At 46.3% G+C, this 13,711-nt stretch overlaps 44 non-coding genes and 20 pseudogenes across 44 annotated transcripts; all 64 read right to left on the bottom strand.

Annotated features, from left to right (window-relative positions):
• Positions 1-52: 52 nt before the first annotated feature.
• LOC144418271 (5S ribosomal RNA) lies at positions 53-171 on the bottom strand (annotated as a pseudogene).
• Positions 172-252: 81 nt separating this feature from the next.
• Positions 253-371, bottom strand: LOC144414457 (5S ribosomal RNA). The gene has a single exon (XR_013470347.1). It is a non-coding gene; the product is annotated as a 5S ribosomal RNA (ribosomal RNA).
• An 81-nt stretch (positions 372-452) lies between these two features.
• Positions 453-571, bottom strand: LOC144414970 (5S ribosomal RNA). Its single transcript, XR_013470862.1, has one exon. It is a non-coding gene; the product is annotated as a 5S ribosomal RNA (ribosomal RNA).
• An 81-nt stretch (positions 572-652) lies between these two features.
• Positions 653-771, bottom strand: LOC144417288 (5S ribosomal RNA). Its single transcript, XR_013473181.1, has one exon. It is a non-coding gene; the product is annotated as a 5S ribosomal RNA (ribosomal RNA).
• An 81-nt stretch (positions 772-852) lies between these two features.
• On the bottom strand, positions 853-971 carry LOC144412803 (5S ribosomal RNA; annotated as a pseudogene).
• An 81-nt stretch (positions 972-1,052) lies between these two features.
• LOC144417109 (5S ribosomal RNA) lies at positions 1,053-1,171 on the bottom strand. Its single transcript, XR_013473002.1, has one exon. It is a non-coding gene; the product is annotated as a 5S ribosomal RNA (ribosomal RNA).
• Positions 1,172-1,400: 229 nt separating this feature from the next.
• Positions 1,401-1,519, bottom strand: LOC144416622 (5S ribosomal RNA). The gene has a single exon (XR_013472515.1). It is a non-coding gene; the product is annotated as a 5S ribosomal RNA (ribosomal RNA).
• An 81-nt stretch (positions 1,520-1,600) lies between these two features.
• Positions 1,601-1,719, bottom strand: LOC144418270 (5S ribosomal RNA; annotated as a pseudogene).
• Positions 1,720-1,800: 81 nt separating this feature from the next.
• On the bottom strand, positions 1,801-1,919 carry LOC144414456 (5S ribosomal RNA). Its single transcript, XR_013470346.1, has one exon. It is a non-coding gene; the product is annotated as a 5S ribosomal RNA (ribosomal RNA).
• Positions 1,920-2,000: 81 nt separating this feature from the next.
• Positions 2,001-2,119, bottom strand: LOC144415611 (5S ribosomal RNA). The gene has a single exon (XR_013471503.1). It is a non-coding gene; the product is annotated as a 5S ribosomal RNA (ribosomal RNA).
• Positions 2,120-2,200: 81 nt separating this feature from the next.
• Positions 2,201-2,319, bottom strand: LOC144417287 (5S ribosomal RNA). The gene has a single exon (XR_013473180.1). It is a non-coding gene; the product is annotated as a 5S ribosomal RNA (ribosomal RNA).
• An 81-nt stretch (positions 2,320-2,400) lies between these two features.
• LOC144412802 (5S ribosomal RNA) lies at positions 2,401-2,519 on the bottom strand (annotated as a pseudogene).
• Positions 2,520-2,600: 81 nt separating this feature from the next.
• LOC144417098 (5S ribosomal RNA) lies at positions 2,601-2,719 on the bottom strand. The gene has a single exon (XR_013472991.1). It is a non-coding gene; the product is annotated as a 5S ribosomal RNA (ribosomal RNA).
• A 229-nt stretch (positions 2,720-2,948) lies between these two features.
• Positions 2,949-3,067, bottom strand: LOC144416621 (5S ribosomal RNA). The gene has a single exon (XR_013472514.1). It is a non-coding gene; the product is annotated as a 5S ribosomal RNA (ribosomal RNA).
• Positions 3,068-3,148: 81 nt separating this feature from the next.
• Positions 3,149-3,267, bottom strand: LOC144418269 (5S ribosomal RNA; annotated as a pseudogene).
• Positions 3,268-3,348: 81 nt separating this feature from the next.
• Positions 3,349-3,467, bottom strand: LOC144416023 (5S ribosomal RNA). The gene has a single exon (XR_013471917.1). It is a non-coding gene; the product is annotated as a 5S ribosomal RNA (ribosomal RNA).
• Positions 3,468-3,548: 81 nt separating this feature from the next.
• Positions 3,549-3,667, bottom strand: LOC144416529 (5S ribosomal RNA). The gene has a single exon (XR_013472422.1). It is a non-coding gene; the product is annotated as a 5S ribosomal RNA (ribosomal RNA).
• An 85-nt stretch (positions 3,668-3,752) lies between these two features.
• LOC144417031 (5S ribosomal RNA) lies at positions 3,753-3,871 on the bottom strand. Its single transcript, XR_013472923.1, has one exon. It is a non-coding gene; the product is annotated as a 5S ribosomal RNA (ribosomal RNA).
• An 81-nt stretch (positions 3,872-3,952) lies between these two features.
• On the bottom strand, positions 3,953-4,071 carry LOC144415651 (5S ribosomal RNA). The gene has a single exon (XR_013471543.1). It is a non-coding gene; the product is annotated as a 5S ribosomal RNA (ribosomal RNA).
• Positions 4,072-4,152: 81 nt separating this feature from the next.
• On the bottom strand, positions 4,153-4,271 carry LOC144416399 (5S ribosomal RNA). Its single transcript, XR_013472292.1, has one exon. It is a non-coding gene; the product is annotated as a 5S ribosomal RNA (ribosomal RNA).
• Positions 4,272-4,352: 81 nt separating this feature from the next.
• Positions 4,353-4,470, bottom strand: LOC144418116 (5S ribosomal RNA; annotated as a pseudogene).
• An 81-nt stretch (positions 4,471-4,551) lies between these two features.
• LOC144412957 (5S ribosomal RNA) lies at positions 4,552-4,670 on the bottom strand (annotated as a pseudogene).
• An 81-nt stretch (positions 4,671-4,751) lies between these two features.
• Positions 4,752-4,870, bottom strand: LOC144412801 (5S ribosomal RNA; annotated as a pseudogene).
• Positions 4,871-4,951: 81 nt separating this feature from the next.
• Positions 4,952-5,070, bottom strand: LOC144412653 (5S ribosomal RNA; annotated as a pseudogene).
• Positions 5,071-5,151: 81 nt separating this feature from the next.
• LOC144417087 (5S ribosomal RNA) lies at positions 5,152-5,270 on the bottom strand. Its single transcript, XR_013472980.1, has one exon. It is a non-coding gene; the product is annotated as a 5S ribosomal RNA (ribosomal RNA).
• A 229-nt stretch (positions 5,271-5,499) lies between these two features.
• On the bottom strand, positions 5,500-5,618 carry LOC144417076 (5S ribosomal RNA). The gene has a single exon (XR_013472969.1). It is a non-coding gene; the product is annotated as a 5S ribosomal RNA (ribosomal RNA).
• An 81-nt stretch (positions 5,619-5,699) lies between these two features.
• Positions 5,700-5,818, bottom strand: LOC144418028 (5S ribosomal RNA; annotated as a pseudogene).
• An 81-nt stretch (positions 5,819-5,899) lies between these two features.
• On the bottom strand, positions 5,900-6,018 carry LOC144415912 (5S ribosomal RNA). The gene has a single exon (XR_013471806.1). It is a non-coding gene; the product is annotated as a 5S ribosomal RNA (ribosomal RNA).
• An 81-nt stretch (positions 6,019-6,099) lies between these two features.
• LOC144417358 (5S ribosomal RNA) lies at positions 6,100-6,218 on the bottom strand. Its single transcript, XR_013473251.1, has one exon. It is a non-coding gene; the product is annotated as a 5S ribosomal RNA (ribosomal RNA).
• Positions 6,219-6,303: 85 nt separating this feature from the next.
• Positions 6,304-6,422, bottom strand: LOC144415964 (5S ribosomal RNA). Its single transcript, XR_013471858.1, has one exon. It is a non-coding gene; the product is annotated as a 5S ribosomal RNA (ribosomal RNA).
• An 81-nt stretch (positions 6,423-6,503) lies between these two features.
• LOC144415650 (5S ribosomal RNA) lies at positions 6,504-6,622 on the bottom strand. The gene has a single exon (XR_013471542.1). It is a non-coding gene; the product is annotated as a 5S ribosomal RNA (ribosomal RNA).
• Positions 6,623-6,703: 81 nt separating this feature from the next.
• On the bottom strand, positions 6,704-6,822 carry LOC144417309 (5S ribosomal RNA). Its single transcript, XR_013473203.1, has one exon. It is a non-coding gene; the product is annotated as a 5S ribosomal RNA (ribosomal RNA).
• Positions 6,823-6,903: 81 nt separating this feature from the next.
• On the bottom strand, positions 6,904-7,021 carry LOC144418115 (5S ribosomal RNA; annotated as a pseudogene).
• An 81-nt stretch (positions 7,022-7,102) lies between these two features.
• Positions 7,103-7,221, bottom strand: LOC144415060 (5S ribosomal RNA). Its single transcript, XR_013470952.1, has one exon. It is a non-coding gene; the product is annotated as a 5S ribosomal RNA (ribosomal RNA).
• Positions 7,222-7,302: 81 nt separating this feature from the next.
• On the bottom strand, positions 7,303-7,421 carry LOC144417418 (5S ribosomal RNA). Its single transcript, XR_013473311.1, has one exon. It is a non-coding gene; the product is annotated as a 5S ribosomal RNA (ribosomal RNA).
• An 81-nt stretch (positions 7,422-7,502) lies between these two features.
• On the bottom strand, positions 7,503-7,621 carry LOC144412452 (5S ribosomal RNA; annotated as a pseudogene).
• Positions 7,622-7,702: 81 nt separating this feature from the next.
• On the bottom strand, positions 7,703-7,821 carry LOC144417065 (5S ribosomal RNA). Its single transcript, XR_013472958.1, has one exon. It is a non-coding gene; the product is annotated as a 5S ribosomal RNA (ribosomal RNA).
• A 216-nt stretch (positions 7,822-8,037) lies between these two features.
• Positions 8,038-8,156, bottom strand: LOC144414961 (5S ribosomal RNA). Its single transcript, XR_013470853.1, has one exon. It is a non-coding gene; the product is annotated as a 5S ribosomal RNA (ribosomal RNA).
• An 81-nt stretch (positions 8,157-8,237) lies between these two features.
• LOC144416662 (5S ribosomal RNA) lies at positions 8,238-8,356 on the bottom strand. The gene has a single exon (XR_013472555.1). It is a non-coding gene; the product is annotated as a 5S ribosomal RNA (ribosomal RNA).
• An 81-nt stretch (positions 8,357-8,437) lies between these two features.
• Positions 8,438-8,556, bottom strand: LOC144415648 (5S ribosomal RNA). The gene has a single exon (XR_013471540.1). It is a non-coding gene; the product is annotated as a 5S ribosomal RNA (ribosomal RNA).
• An 81-nt stretch (positions 8,557-8,637) lies between these two features.
• On the bottom strand, positions 8,638-8,756 carry LOC144416398 (5S ribosomal RNA). The gene has a single exon (XR_013472291.1). It is a non-coding gene; the product is annotated as a 5S ribosomal RNA (ribosomal RNA).
• Positions 8,757-8,837: 81 nt separating this feature from the next.
• On the bottom strand, positions 8,838-8,955 carry LOC144418114 (5S ribosomal RNA; annotated as a pseudogene).
• Positions 8,956-9,036: 81 nt separating this feature from the next.
• LOC144416946 (5S ribosomal RNA) lies at positions 9,037-9,155 on the bottom strand. The gene has a single exon (XR_013472838.1). It is a non-coding gene; the product is annotated as a 5S ribosomal RNA (ribosomal RNA).
• An 81-nt stretch (positions 9,156-9,236) lies between these two features.
• On the bottom strand, positions 9,237-9,355 carry LOC144418011 (5S ribosomal RNA; annotated as a pseudogene).
• An 81-nt stretch (positions 9,356-9,436) lies between these two features.
• LOC144412934 (5S ribosomal RNA) lies at positions 9,437-9,555 on the bottom strand (annotated as a pseudogene).
• Positions 9,556-9,636: 81 nt separating this feature from the next.
• Positions 9,637-9,755, bottom strand: LOC144417054 (5S ribosomal RNA). The gene has a single exon (XR_013472946.1). It is a non-coding gene; the product is annotated as a 5S ribosomal RNA (ribosomal RNA).
• Positions 9,756-9,971: 216 nt separating this feature from the next.
• LOC144414960 (5S ribosomal RNA) lies at positions 9,972-10,090 on the bottom strand. The gene has a single exon (XR_013470852.1). It is a non-coding gene; the product is annotated as a 5S ribosomal RNA (ribosomal RNA).
• An 81-nt stretch (positions 10,091-10,171) lies between these two features.
• LOC144416661 (5S ribosomal RNA) lies at positions 10,172-10,290 on the bottom strand. Its single transcript, XR_013472554.1, has one exon. It is a non-coding gene; the product is annotated as a 5S ribosomal RNA (ribosomal RNA).
• An 81-nt stretch (positions 10,291-10,371) lies between these two features.
• On the bottom strand, positions 10,372-10,490 carry LOC144415222 (5S ribosomal RNA). Its single transcript, XR_013471114.1, has one exon. It is a non-coding gene; the product is annotated as a 5S ribosomal RNA (ribosomal RNA).
• An 85-nt stretch (positions 10,491-10,575) lies between these two features.
• LOC144416264 (5S ribosomal RNA) lies at positions 10,576-10,694 on the bottom strand. Its single transcript, XR_013472157.1, has one exon. It is a non-coding gene; the product is annotated as a 5S ribosomal RNA (ribosomal RNA).
• Positions 10,695-10,775: 81 nt separating this feature from the next.
• LOC144412495 (5S ribosomal RNA) lies at positions 10,776-10,894 on the bottom strand (annotated as a pseudogene).
• An 81-nt stretch (positions 10,895-10,975) lies between these two features.
• Positions 10,976-11,094, bottom strand: LOC144416556 (5S ribosomal RNA). Its single transcript, XR_013472449.1, has one exon. It is a non-coding gene; the product is annotated as a 5S ribosomal RNA (ribosomal RNA).
• Positions 11,095-11,175: 81 nt separating this feature from the next.
• On the bottom strand, positions 11,176-11,293 carry LOC144418113 (5S ribosomal RNA; annotated as a pseudogene).
• Positions 11,294-11,374: 81 nt separating this feature from the next.
• On the bottom strand, positions 11,375-11,493 carry LOC144415963 (5S ribosomal RNA). The gene has a single exon (XR_013471857.1). It is a non-coding gene; the product is annotated as a 5S ribosomal RNA (ribosomal RNA).
• Positions 11,494-11,574: 81 nt separating this feature from the next.
• LOC144415647 (5S ribosomal RNA) lies at positions 11,575-11,693 on the bottom strand. The gene has a single exon (XR_013471539.1). It is a non-coding gene; the product is annotated as a 5S ribosomal RNA (ribosomal RNA).
• An 81-nt stretch (positions 11,694-11,774) lies between these two features.
• LOC144416396 (5S ribosomal RNA) lies at positions 11,775-11,893 on the bottom strand. The gene has a single exon (XR_013472289.1). It is a non-coding gene; the product is annotated as a 5S ribosomal RNA (ribosomal RNA).
• Positions 11,894-11,974: 81 nt separating this feature from the next.
• Positions 11,975-12,092, bottom strand: LOC144418112 (5S ribosomal RNA; annotated as a pseudogene).
• An 81-nt stretch (positions 12,093-12,173) lies between these two features.
• Positions 12,174-12,292, bottom strand: LOC144416945 (5S ribosomal RNA). The gene has a single exon (XR_013472837.1). It is a non-coding gene; the product is annotated as a 5S ribosomal RNA (ribosomal RNA).
• An 81-nt stretch (positions 12,293-12,373) lies between these two features.
• Positions 12,374-12,492, bottom strand: LOC144418010 (5S ribosomal RNA; annotated as a pseudogene).
• Positions 12,493-12,573: 81 nt separating this feature from the next.
• On the bottom strand, positions 12,574-12,692 carry LOC144412933 (5S ribosomal RNA; annotated as a pseudogene).
• An 81-nt stretch (positions 12,693-12,773) lies between these two features.
• Positions 12,774-12,892, bottom strand: LOC144417043 (5S ribosomal RNA). Its single transcript, XR_013472935.1, has one exon. It is a non-coding gene; the product is annotated as a 5S ribosomal RNA (ribosomal RNA).
• A 216-nt stretch (positions 12,893-13,108) lies between these two features.
• Positions 13,109-13,227, bottom strand: LOC144414958 (5S ribosomal RNA). Its single transcript, XR_013470850.1, has one exon. It is a non-coding gene; the product is annotated as a 5S ribosomal RNA (ribosomal RNA).
• Positions 13,228-13,308: 81 nt separating this feature from the next.
• Positions 13,309-13,427, bottom strand: LOC144416660 (5S ribosomal RNA). The gene has a single exon (XR_013472553.1). It is a non-coding gene; the product is annotated as a 5S ribosomal RNA (ribosomal RNA).
• Positions 13,428-13,508: 81 nt separating this feature from the next.
• Positions 13,509-13,627, bottom strand: LOC144415221 (5S ribosomal RNA). Its single transcript, XR_013471113.1, has one exon. It is a non-coding gene; the product is annotated as a 5S ribosomal RNA (ribosomal RNA).
• Positions 13,628-13,711: the final 84 nt, after the last annotated feature.

Genomic DNA, 13,711 nt, shown 5'->3' with positions numbered 1-13,711 from the left:
TATTTCGCAGTTGTTGGAAAACAGAGCAAAATCGAATGAAACGGCGACGAAAATCCTACGACACTCGGTATTCGCAGCCGGTCACCCATGCAAGTACTAACCGAGCCCGACATTGCTTAACTTCCGAGATCGAACGATATCGGGTGCATTCAACGTGGTATGATTGTAGGCGATAAAGTAGTAGTCTATTCGGCTATTTGTATTTCGCAGTTGTTGGAAAACAGAGCAAAATCGAATGAAACGGCGACGAAAAGCCTACTACACTCGGTATTCCCAGCCGGTCACCCATGCAAGTACTAACCGAGCCCGACATTGCTTAACTTCCGAGATCGAACGAGATCGGGTGCATTCAACGTGGTATGGTTGTAGGCGATAAAGTAGTAGTCTATTCGGCTATTTGTATTTTGCAGTTGTTGGAAAACAGAGCAAATTCGAATGAAACGGCGACAAAAGGCCTACGACACTCGGTATTCCCAGCCGGTCACCCATGCAAGTACTAACCGAGCCCGACATTGCTTAACTTCCGAGATCGAACGAGATCGGGTGCATTCAACGTGGTATGGTTGTAGGCAATAAAGTAGTAGTCTATTCGGCTATTTGTATTTCGCAGTTGTTGGAAAACAGAGCAAAATCGAATGAAACGGCGACGAAAAGCCTACGACACTCGGTATTCCCAGCCGGTCACCCGTGCAAGTACTAACCAAGCACGACATTGCTTAACTTCCGAGATCGAACGAGATCGGGTGCATTCAACGTGGTATGGTTGTAGGCGATAAAGTAGTAGTCTATTCGGCTATTTGTATTTCGCAGTTGTTGGAAAACAGAGCAAAATCGAATGAAACGGCGACGAAAAGCCTACGACACTCGGTATTCCCAGCCGGTCACCCATGCAAGTATTAACCGAGCCAGACATTGCTTAACTTCCGAGATCGAACGATAACGGGTGCATTCAACGTGGTATGGTTGTAGGCGATAAAGTAGTAGTCTATTCGGCTATTTGTATTTCGCAGTTGTTGGAAAACAGAGCAAAATCGAATGAAACGGCGACAAAAAGCCTACGACACTCGGTATTCCCAGCCGGTCACCCATGCAAGTACTAACCGAGCCCGACATTGCTTAACTTCCGAGATCGAACGAGATCGGGTGCATTCAACGTGGTATGGTTGTAGGCGATAAAGTAGTAGTCTTTTCGGCTATTTGTATTTCGCATTTGTTGGAAAACAGAGCAAAATCGAATGAAACGGCGACGAGAAGCCTACGACACTCGGTATTCCCAGCCGGTCACCCATGCAAGTACTAAACGGGGTATGGTTGTAGGCGATAAAGTAGTAGTCTATTCGGCTATTTGTATTTTGCAGTTGTTGGAAAACAGAGCAAAATCGAATGAAACGGCGACAAAAAGCCTACGACACTCGGTATTCCCAGCCAGTCACCCATGCAAGTACTAACCGAGCCCGACATTGCTTAACTTCCGAGATCGAACGAGATCGGGTGCATTCAACGTGGTATGGTTGTTGGCGATAAAGTAGTAGTCTATTCGGCTATTTGTATTTCGCAGTTGTTGGAAAACAGAGCAAAATCGAATGAAACGGCGACGAAAATCCTACGACACTCGGTATTCGCAGCCGGTCACCCATGCAAGTACTAACCGAGCCCGACATTGCTTAACTTCCGAGATCGAACGATATCGGGTGCATTCAACGTGGTATGATTGTAGGCGATAAAGTAGTAGTCTATTCGGCTATTTGTATTTCGCAGTTGTTGGAAAACAGAGCAAAATCGAATGAAACGGCGACGAAAAGCCTACTACACTCGGTATTCCCAGCCGGTCACCCATGCAAGTACTAACCGAGCCCGACATTGCTTAACTTCCGAGATCGAACGAGATCGGGTGCATTCAACGTGGTATGGTTGTAGGCGATAAAGTAGTAGTCTATTCGGCTATTTGTATTTTGCAGTTGTTGGAAAACAGAGCAAATTCGAATGAAACGGCGACAAAAGGCCTACGACACTCGGTATTCCCAGCCGGTCACCCATGCAAGTACTAACCGAGCCCGACATTGCTTAACTTCCGAGATCGAACGAGATCGGGTGCATTGAACGTGGTATGGTTGTAGGCAATAAAGTAGTAGTCTATTCGGCTATTTGTATTTCGCAGTTGTTGGAAAACAGAGCAAAATCGAATGAAACGGCGACGAAAAGCCTACGACACTCGGTATTCCCAGCCGGTCACCCGTGCAAGTACTAACCAAGCACGACATTGCTTAACTTCCGAGATCGAACGAGATCGGGTGCATTCAACGTGGTATGGTTGTAGGCGATAAAGTAGTAGTCTATTCGGCTATTTGTATTTCGCAGTTGTTGGAAAACAGAGCAAAATCGAATGAAACGGCGACGAAAAGCCTACGACACTCGGTATTCCCAGCCGGTCACCCATGCAAGTATTAACCGAGCCAGACATTGCTTAACTTCCGAGATCGAACGATAACGGGTGCATTCAACGTGGTATGGTTGTAGGCGATAAAGTAGTAGTCTATTCGGCTATTTGTATTTCGCAGTTGTTGGAAAACAGAGCAAAATCGAATGAAACGGCGACAAAAAGCCTACGACACTCGGTATTCCCAGCCGGTCACCCATGCAAGTACTAACCGAGCCCGACATTGCTTAACTTCCGAGATCGAACGAGATCGGGTGCATTCAACGTGGTATGGTTGTAGGCGATAAAGTAGTAGTCTATTCGGCTATTTGTATTTCGCATTTGTTGGAAAACAGAGCAAAATCGAATGAAACGGCGACGAGAAGCCTACGACACTCGGTATTCCCAGCCGGTCACCCATGCAAGTACTAAACGGGGTATGGTTGTAGGCGATAAAGTAGTAGTCTATTCGGCTATTTGTATTTTGCAGTTGTTGGAAAACAGAGCAAAATCGAATGAAACGGCGACAAAAAGCCTACGACACTCGGTATTCCCAGCCAGTCACCCATGCAAGTACTAACCGAGCCCGACATTGCTTAACTTCCGAGATCGAACGAGATCGGGTGCATTCAACGTGGTATGGTTGTTGGCGATAAAGTAGTAGTCTATTCGGCTATTTGTATTTCGCAGTTGTTGGAAAACAGAGCAAAATCGAATGAAACGGCGACGAAAATCCTACGACACTCGGTATTCGCAGCCGGTCACCCATGCAAGTACTAACCGAGCCCGACATTGCTTAACTTCCGAGATCGAACGATATCGGGTGCATTCAACGTGGTATGATTGTAGGCGATAAAGTAGTAGTCTATTCGGCTATTTGTATTTCGCAGTTGTTGGAAAACAGAGCAAAATCGAATGAAACGGCGACGAAAAGCCTACGACACTCGATATTCCCAGCCGGTCACCCATGCAAGTACTAACCGAGCCCGACATTGCTTAACTTCCGAGATCGAACGAGATCGGGTGCATTCAACGTGGTATGGTCGTAGGCGATAAAGTAGTAGTCTATTCGGCTATTTGTATTTTGCAGTTGTTGGAAAACAGAGCAAAATCGAATGAAGCGGCGACGAAAAGCCTACGACACTCGGTATTCCCAGCCGGTCACCCATGCAAGTACTAACCATGCCCTACATTGCTTAACTTCCGAGATCGAACGAGATCGGGTGCATTCAACGTGGTATGGTTGTAGTCGATAAAGTAGTAGTCTGTTCTGCTATTTGTATTTTGCAGTTGTTAGAAAACAGAGAAAAAACGAATGGAACGGCGACGAAAAAAAAGCCTACGACACTCGGTATTCCCAGCCGGCCACCCATGCAAGTACTAACCGAGCCCGACATTTCTTAACTTCCGAGATCGAACGAGATCGGGTGCATTCAACGTGGTATGGTTGTAGGCAATAAAGTAGTAGTCTATTCGGCTATTTGTATTTCGCAGTTGTTGGAAAACAGAGCAAAATCGAATGAAACGGCGAGGAAAAGCCTACGACACTCGGTATTCCCAGCCGGTCACCCATGCAAGTACTAACCGAGCCCGACATTGCTTAACTTCCGAGATCGAACGAGATCGGGTGCATTCACCGTGGTATGGTTGTAGGCGATAAAGTAGTAGTCTATTCGGCAATTTGTATTTCGCAGTTGTTAGAAAACAGAGCAAAATCAAATGAAACGGCGACGAAAAGCCTACGACACTCGGTATTCCCAGCCGGTCACCCATGCAAGTACTAACCAAGCCCGACATTGCTTAACTTCCGAGATCGAACAAGATCGGGAGCATTCAACGTGGTATGGTTGTAGGCGATGAAGTAGTACTCTATTCGGCTATTTGTATTTCGCAGTTGTTAGAAAACACAGCAAAATCGAATGAAACGACGACGAAAAGCTTACGACACTCGGTATTCCCAGCCGGTCACCCATGCAAGTACTAACCGAACCCGACATTGCTTAACTTCCGAGATCGACGAGATCGGGTGCATTCAACGTGGTATGGTTGTAGGCAATAAAGTAGTAGTCTATTCGGCTATTTGTATTTCGCAGTTGTTGGAAAACAGAGCAAAATCGAATGAAACGGCGACGAAAAGCCTACGACACTCGGTATTCCCAGCCGGTCACCCATGCAAGTATTAAACGAGCCAGACATTGCTTAACTTCCGAGATCGAACGATAACGGGTGCATTCAACGTGGTATGGTTGTAGGCGATAAAGTAGTAGTCTATTCGGCTATTTGTATTTCGCAGTTGTTGGAAAACAGAGCAAAATCGAATGAAACGGCGACGAAAAGCCTACGACACTCGGTATTCCCAGCCGGTCACCCATGCAAGTATTAACCGAGCCAGACATTGCTTAACTTCCGAGATCGAACGATAACGGGTGCATTCAACGTGGTATGGTTGTAGGCGATAAAGTTGTAGTCTATTCGGCTATTTGTATTTCGCAGTTGTTGGAAAACAGAGCAAAATCGAATGAAACGGCGACGAAAAGCCTACGACACTTGGTATTCCCAGCCGGTCACCCATGCAAGTATTAACCGAGCCAGACATTGCTTAACTTCCGAGATCGAACGATAACGGGTGCATTCAACGTGGTATGGTTGTAGGCGATAAAGTAGTAGTCTATTCGGCTATTTGTATTTCGCAGTTGTTGGAAAACAGAGCAAAATCGAATGAAACGGCGACAAAAAGCCTACGACACTCGGTATTCCCAGCCGGTCACCCATGCAAGTACTAACCGAGCCCGACATTGCTTAACTTCCGAGATCGAACGAGATCGGGTGCATTCAACGTGGTATGGTTGTAGGCGATAAAGTAGTAGTCTATTCGGCTATTTGTATTTCGCATTTGTTGGAAAACAGAGCAAAATCGAATGAAACGGCGACGAGAAGCCTACGACACTCGGTATTCCCAGCCGGTCACCCATGCAAGTACTAAACGGGGTATGGTTGTAGGCGATAAAGTAGTAGTCTATTCGGCTATTTGTATTTCGCAGTTGTTGGAAAACAGAGCAAAATCGAATGAAACGGCGACAAAAAGCCTACGACACTCGGTATTCCCAGCCGGTCACCCATGCAAGTACTAACCGAGCCCGACATTGCTTAACTTCCGAGATCGAACGAGATCGGGTGCATTCAACGTGGTATGGTTGTAGGCGATAAAGTAGTAGTCTATTCGGCTATTTGTATTTCGCAGTTGTTGGAAAACAGAGCAAAATCGAATGAAACGGCGACGAAAAGCCTACGACACTCGGTATTCGCAGCCGGTCACCCATGCAAGTACTAACCGAGCCCGACATTGCTTAACTTCCGAGATCGAACGATATCGGGTGCATTCAACGTGATATGGTTGTAGGCGATAAAGTAGTAGTCTATTCGGCTATTTGTATTTCGCAGTTGTTGGAAAACAGAGCAAAATCGAATGAAACGGCGACGAAAAGCCTACGACACTCGATATTCCCAGCCGGTCACCCATGCAAGTACTAACCGAGCCCGACATTGCTTAACTTCCGAGATCGAACGAGATCGGGTGCATTCAACGTGGTATGGTCGTAGGCGATAAAGTAGTAGTCTATTCGGCTATTTGTATTTTGCAGTTGTTGGAAAACAGAGCAAAATCGAATGAAGCGGCGACGAAAAGCCTACGACACTCGGTATTCCCAGCCGGTCACCAATGCAAGTACTAACCGAGCCCTACATTGCTTAACTTCCGAGATCGAACGAGATCGGGTGCATTCAACGTGGTATGGTTGTAGTCAATAAAGTAGTAGTCTGTTCTGCTATTTGTATTTTGCAGTTGTTAGAAAACAGAGAAAAAACGAATGGAACGGCGACGAAAAAAAAGCCTACGACACTCGGTATTCCCAGCCGGTCACCCATGCAAGTACTAACCGAGCCCGACATTTCTTAACTTCCGAGATCGAACGAGATCGGGTGCATTCAACGTGGTATGGTTGTAGGCAATAAAGTAGTAGTCTATTCGGCTATTTGTATTTCGCAGTTGTTGGAAAACAGAGCAAAATCGAATGAAACGGCGAGGAAAAGCCTACGACACTCGGTATTCCCAGCCGGTCACCCATGCAAGTACTAACCGAGCCCGACATTGCTTAACTTCCGAGATCGAACGAGATCGGGTGCATTCACCGTGGTATGGTTGTAGGCGATAAAGTAGTAGTCTATTCGGCTATTTGTATTTCGCAGTTGTTAGAAAACAGAGCAAAATCAAATGAAACGGCGACGAAAAGCCAACGACACTCGGTATTCCCAGCCGGTCACCCATGCAAGTACTAACCAAGCCCGACATTGCTTAACTTCCGAGATCGAACAAGATCGGGAGCATTCAACGTGGTATGGTTGTAGGCGATGAAGTAGTAGTCTATTCGGCTATTTGTATTTCGCAGTTGTTAGAAAACACAGCAAAATCGAATGAAACGACGACGAAAAGCTTACGACACTCGGTATTCCCAGCCGGTCACCCATGCAAGTACTAACCGAACCCGACATTGCTTAACTTCCGAGATCGACGAGATCGGGTGCATTCAACGTGGTATGGTTGTAGGCAATAAAGTAGTAGTCTATTCGGCTATTTGTATTTCGCAGTTGTTGGAAAACAGAGCAAAATCGAATGAAACGGCGACGAAAAGCCTACGACACTCGGTATTCCCAGCCGGTCACCCATGCAAGTACTAACCGAGCCCGACATTGCTTAACTTCCGAAATCGAACGAGATCGGGTGCATTCACCGTGGTATGGTCGTAGGCGATAAAGTTGTAGTCTATTCGGCTATTTGTATTTCGCAGTTGTTGGAAAACAGAGCAAAATCGAATGAAACGGCGACGAAAAGCCTACGACACTCGGTATTCCCAGCCGGTCACCCATGCAAGTACTAACCAAGCCCGACATTGCTTAACTTCCGAGATCGAACAAGATCGGGAGCATTCAACGTGGTATGGTTGTATGCGATGAAGTAGTAGTCTATTCGGCTATTTGTATTTCGCAGTTGTTAGAAAACACAGCAAAATCGAATGAAACGACGACGAAAAGCTTACGACACTCGGTATTCCCAGCCGGTCACCCATGCAAGTACTAACCGAACCCGACATTGCTTAACTTCCGAGATCGAACGATAACGGGTGCATTCAACGTGGTATGGTTGTAGGCGATAAAGTAGTAGTCTATTCGGCTATTTGTATTTTGCAGTTGTTGGAAAACAGAGCAAAATCGAATGAAACGGCGACAAAAAGCCTACGACACTCGGTATTCCCAGCCGGTCACCCATGCAAGTACTAACCGAGCCCGACATTGCTTAACTTCCGAGATCGAACGAGATCGGGTGCATTCAACGTGGTATGGTTGTAGGCGATAAAGTAGTAGTCTATTCGGCTATTTGTATTTCGCTAGAGCAAAATCGAATGAAACGGCGACGAGAAGCCTACGACACTCGGTATTCCCAGCCGGTCACCCATGCAAGTACTAAACGGGGTATGGTTGTAGGCGATAAAGTAGTAGTCTATTCGGCTATTTGTATTTCGCAGTTGTTGGAAAACAGAGCAAAATCGAATGAAACGGCGACGAAAAGCCTACGACACTCGGTATTCGCAGCCGGTCACCCATGCAAGTACTAACCGAGCCCGACATTGCTTAACTTCCGAGATCGAACGAGATCGGGTGCATTCAACGTGGTATGGTTGTAGGCGATAAAGTAGTAGTCTATTCGGCTATTTGTATTTCGCAGTTGTTGGAAAACAGAGCAAAATCGATTGAAACGGCGACGAAAAGCCTACGACACTCGATATTCCCAGCCGGTCACCCATGCAAGTACTAACCGAGCCCGACATTGCTTAACTTCCGAGATCGAACAAGATCGGGTGCATTCAACGTGGTATGGTTGTAGGCGATAAAGTAGTAGTCTATTCGGCTATTTGTATTTTGCAGTTGTTGGAAAACAGAGCAAAATCGAATGAAGCGGCGACGAAAAGCCTACGACACTCGGTATTCCCAGCCGGTCACCCATGCAAGTACTAACCGAGCCCGACATTGCTTAACTTCCGAGATCGAACGAGATCGGGTGCATTCACCGTGGTATGGTTGTAGGCGATAAAGTAGTAGTCTATTCGGCTATTTGTATTTCGCAGTTGTTAGAAAACAGAGCAAAATCAAATGAAACGGCGACGAAAAGCCTACGACACTCGGTATTCCCAGCCGGTCACCCATGCAAGTACTAACCAAGCCCGACATTGCTTAACTTCCGAGATCGAACAAGATCGGGAGCATTCAACGTGGTATGGTTGTAGGCGATGAAGTAGTAGTCTATTCGGCTATTTGTATTTCGCAGTTGTTAGAAAAGACAGCAAAATCGAATGAAACGACGACGAAAAGCTTACGACACTCGGTATTCCCAGCCGGTCACCCATGCAAGTACTAACCGAACCCGACATTGCTTAACTTCCGAGATCGACGAGATCGGGTGCATTCAACGTGGTATGGTTGTAGGCAATAAAGTAGTAGTCTATTCGGCTATTTGTATTTCGCAGTTGTTGGAAAACAGAGCAAAATCGAATGAAACGGCGACGAAAAGCCTACGACACTCGGTATTCCCAGCCGGTCACCCATGCAAGTACTAACCGAGCCCGATATTGCTTAACTTCCGAAATCGAACGAGATCGGGTGCATTCACCGTGGTATGGTCGTAGGCGATAAAGTAGTAGTCTATTCGGCTATTTGTATTTCGCAGTTGTTGGAAAACAGAGCAAAATCAAATGAAACGGCGACGAAAAGCCAACGACACTCGGTATTCCCAGCCGGTCACCCATGCAAGTACTAACCAAGCCCGACATTGCTTAACTTCCGAGATCGAACAAGATCGGGAGCATTCAACGTGGTATGGTTGTATGCGATGAAGTAGTAGTCTATTCGGCTATTTGTATTTCGCAGTTGTTAGAAAACACAGCAAAATCGAATGAAACGACGACGAAAAGCTTACGACACTCGGTATTCCCAGCCGGTCACCCATGCAAGTACTAACCGAACCCGAAATTGCTTAACTTCCGAGATCGAACGATAACGGGTGCATTCAACGTGGTATGGTTGTAGGCGATAAAGTAGTAGTCTATTCGGCTATTTGTATTTTGCAGTTGTTGGAAAACAGAGCAAAATCGAATGAAACGGCGACAAAAAGCCTACGACACTCGGTATTCCCAGCCGGTCACCCATGCAAGTACTAACCGAGCCCGACATTGCTTAACTTCCGAGATCGAACGAGATCGGGTGCATTCAACGTGGTATGGTTGTAGGCGATAAAGTAGTAGTCTATTCGGCTATTTGTATTTCGCTAGAGCAAAATCGAATGAAACGGCGACGAGAAGCCTACGACACTCGGTATTCCCAGCCGGTCACCCATGCAAGTACTAAACGGGGTATGGTTGTAGGCGATAAAGTAGTAGTCTATTCGGCTATTTGTATTTCGCAGTTGTTGGAAAACAGAGCAAAATCGAATGAAACGGCGACGAAAAGCCTACGACACTCGGTATTCGCAGCCGGTCACCCATGCAAGTACTAACCGAGCCCGACATTGCTTAACTTCCGAGATCGAACGAGATCGGGTGCATTCAACGTGGTATGGTTGTAGGCGATAAAGTAGTAGTCTATTCGGCTATTTGTATTTCGCAGTTGTTGGAAAACAGAGCAAAATCGATTGAAACGGCGACGAAAAGCCTACGACACTCGATATTCCCAGCCGGTCACCCATGCAAGTACTAACCGAGCCCGACATTGCTTAACTTCCGAGATCGAACAAGATCGGGTGCATTCAACGTGGTATGGTTGTAGGCGATAAAGTAGTAGTCTATTCGGCTATTTGTATTTTGCAGTTGTTGGAAAACAGAGCAAAATCGAATGAAGCGGCGACGAAAAGCCTACGACACTCGGTATTCCCAGCCGGTCACCCATGCAAGTACTAACCGAGCCCGACATTGCTTAACTTCCGAGATCGAACGAGATCGGGTGCATTCAACGTGGTATGGTTGTAGTCGATAAAGTAGTAGTCTGTTCTGCTATTTGTATTTTGCAGTTGTTAGAAAACAGAGAAAAAACGAATGGAACGGCGACGAAAAAAAAGCCTACGACACTCGGATTTCCCAGCCGGTCACCCATGCAAGTACTAACCGAGCCCGACATTTCTTAACTTCCGAGATCGAACGAGATCGGGTGCATTCAACGTGGTATGGTTGTAGGCAATAAAGTAGTAGTCTATTCGGCTATTTGTATTTCGCAGTTGTTGGAAAACAGAGTAAAATCGAATGAAACGGCGAGGAAAAGCCTACGACACTCGGTATTCCCAGCCGGTCACCCATGCAAGTCATAACCGAGCCCGACATTGCTTAGCTTCCTAGATCGAACGAGATCGGGTGCATTCAACGTGGTATGGTTGTAGGCGATAAAGTAGTAGTCTATTCGGCTATTTGTATTTCGCAGTTGTTAGAAAACAGAGCAAAATCAAATGAAACGGCGACGAAAAGCCTACGACACTCGGTATTCCCAGCCGGTCACCCATGCAAGTACTAACCAAGCCCGACATTGCTTAACTTCCGAGATCGAACAAGATCGGGAGTATTCAACGTGGTATGGTTGTAGGCGATGAAGTAGTAGTCTATTCGGCTATTTGTATTTCGCAGTTGTTAGAAAACACAGCAAAATCGAATGAAACGACGACGAAAAGCTTACGACACTCGGTATTCCCAGCCGGTCACCCATGCAAGTACTAACCGAACCCGACATTGCTTAACTTCCGAGATCGACGAGATCGGGTGCATTCAACGTGGTATGGTTGTAGGCAAAAAAGAAGTAGTCTATTCGGCTATTTGTATTTCGCAGTTGTTGGAAAACAGAGCAAAATCGAATGAAACGGCGACGAAAAGCCTACGACACTCGGTATTCCCAGCCGGTCACCCATGCAAGTACTAACCGAGCCCGACATTTCTTAACTTCCGAGATCGAACGAGATCGGGTGCATTCAACGTGGTATGGTTGTAGGCAATAAAGTAGTAGTCTATTCGGCTATTTGTATTTCGCAGTTGTTGGAAAACAGAGCAAAATCGAATGAAACGGCGAGGAAAAGCCTACGACACTCGGTATTCCCAGCCGGTCACCCATGCAAGTACTAACCGAGCCCGACATTGCTTAACTTCCGAGATCGAACGAGATCGGGTGCATTCACCGTGGTATGGTTGTAGGCGATAAAGTAGTAGTCTATTCAGCTATTTGTATTTCGCAGTTGTTAGAAAACAGAGCAAAATCAAATGAAACGGCGACGAAAAGCCTACGACACTCGGTATTCCCAGCCGGTCACCCATGCAAGTACTAACCAAGCCCGACATTGCTTAACTTCCGAGATCGAACAAGATCGGGAGCATTCAACGTGGTATGGTTGTAGGCGATGAAGTAGTAGTCTATTCGGCTATTTGTATTTCGCAGTTGTTAGAAAACACAGCAAAATCGAATGAAACGACGACGAAAAGCTTACGACACTCGGTATTCCCAGCCGGTCACCCATGCAAGTACTAACCGAACCCGACATTGCTTAACTTCCGAGATCGACGAGATCGGGTGCATTCAACGTGGTATGGTTGTAGGCAATAAAGTAGTAGTCTATTCGGCTATTTGTATTTCGCAGTTGTTGGAAAACAGAGCAAAATCGAATGAAACGGCGACGAAAAGCCTACGACACTCGGTATTCCCAGCCGGTCACCCATGCAAGTACTAACCGAGCCCGATATTGCTTAACTTCCGAAATCGAACGAGATCGGGTGCATTCACCGTGGTATGGTCGTAGGCGATAAAGTAGTAGTCTATTCGGCTATTTGTATTTCGCAGTTGTTGGAAAACAGAGCAAAATCAAATGAAACGGCGACGAAAAGCCAACGACACTCGGTATTCCCAGCCGGTCACCCATGCAAGTACTAACCAAGCCCGACATTGCTTAACTTCCGAGATCGAACAAGATCGGGAGCATTCAACGTGGTATGGTTGTATGCGATGAAGTAGTAGTCTATTCGGCTATTTGTATTTCGCAGTTGTTAGAAAACACAGCAAAATCGAATGAAACGACGACGAAAAGCTTACGACACTCGGTATTCCCAGCCGGTCACCCATGCAAGTACTAACCGAACCCGAAATTGCTTAACTTCCGAGATCGAACGATAACGGGTGCATTCAACGTGGTATGGTTGTAGGCGATAAAGTAGTAGTCTATTCGGCTATTTGTATTTTGCAGTTGTTGGAAAACAGAGCAAAATCGAATGAAACGGCGACAAAAAGCCTACGACACTCGGTATTCCCAGCCGGTCACCCATGCAAGTACTAACCGAGCCCGACATTGCTTAACTTCCGAGATCGAACGAGATCGGGTGCATTCAACGTGGTATGGTTGTAGGCGATAAAGTAGTAGTCTATTCGGCTATTTGTATTTCGCTAGAGCAAAATCGAATGAAACGGCGACGAGAAGCCTACGACACTCGGTATTCCCAGCCGGTCACCCATGCAAGTACTAAACGGGGTATGGTTGTAGGCGATAAAGTAGTAGTCTATTCGGCTATTTGTATTTCGCAGTTGTTGGAAAACAGAGCAAAATCGAATGAAACGGCGACGAAAAGCCTACGACACTCGGTATTCGCAGCCGGTCACCCATGCAAGTACTAACCGAGCCCGACATTGCTTAACTTCCGAGATCGAACGAGATCGGGTGCATTCAACGTGGTATGGTTGTAGGCGATAAAGTAGTAGTCTATTCGGCTATTTGTATTTCGCAGTTGTTGGAAAACAGAGCAAAATCGATTGAAACGGCGACGAAAAGCCTACGACACTCGATATTCCCAGCCGGTCACCCATGCAAGTACTAACCGAGCCCGACATTGCTTAACTTCCGAGATCGAACAAGATCGGGTGCATTCAACGTGGTATGGTTGTAGGCGATAAAGTAGTAGTCTATTCGGCTATTTGTATTTTGCAGTTGTTGGAAAACAGAGCAAAATCGAATGAAGCGGCGACGAAAAGCCTACGACACTCGGTATTCCCAGCCGGTCACCCATGCAAGTACTAACCGAGCCCGACATTGCTTAACTTCCGAGATCGAACGAGATCGGGTGCATTCAACGTGGTATGGTTGTAGTCGATAAAGTAGTAGTCTGTTCTGCTATTTGTATTTTGCAGTTGTTAGAAAACAGAGAAAAAACGAATGGAACGGCGACGAAAAAA

This window comes from Styela clava, chromosome 15 (assembly GCF_964204865.1).
Source record: "Styela clava chromosome 15, kaStyClav1.hap1.2, whole genome shotgun sequence".
Taxonomy (NCBI): Eukaryota; Metazoa; Chordata; class Ascidiacea; order Stolidobranchia; family Styelidae; genus Styela; species Styela clava.
This window is presented reverse-complemented; position numbering and strand designations above follow the sequence as displayed.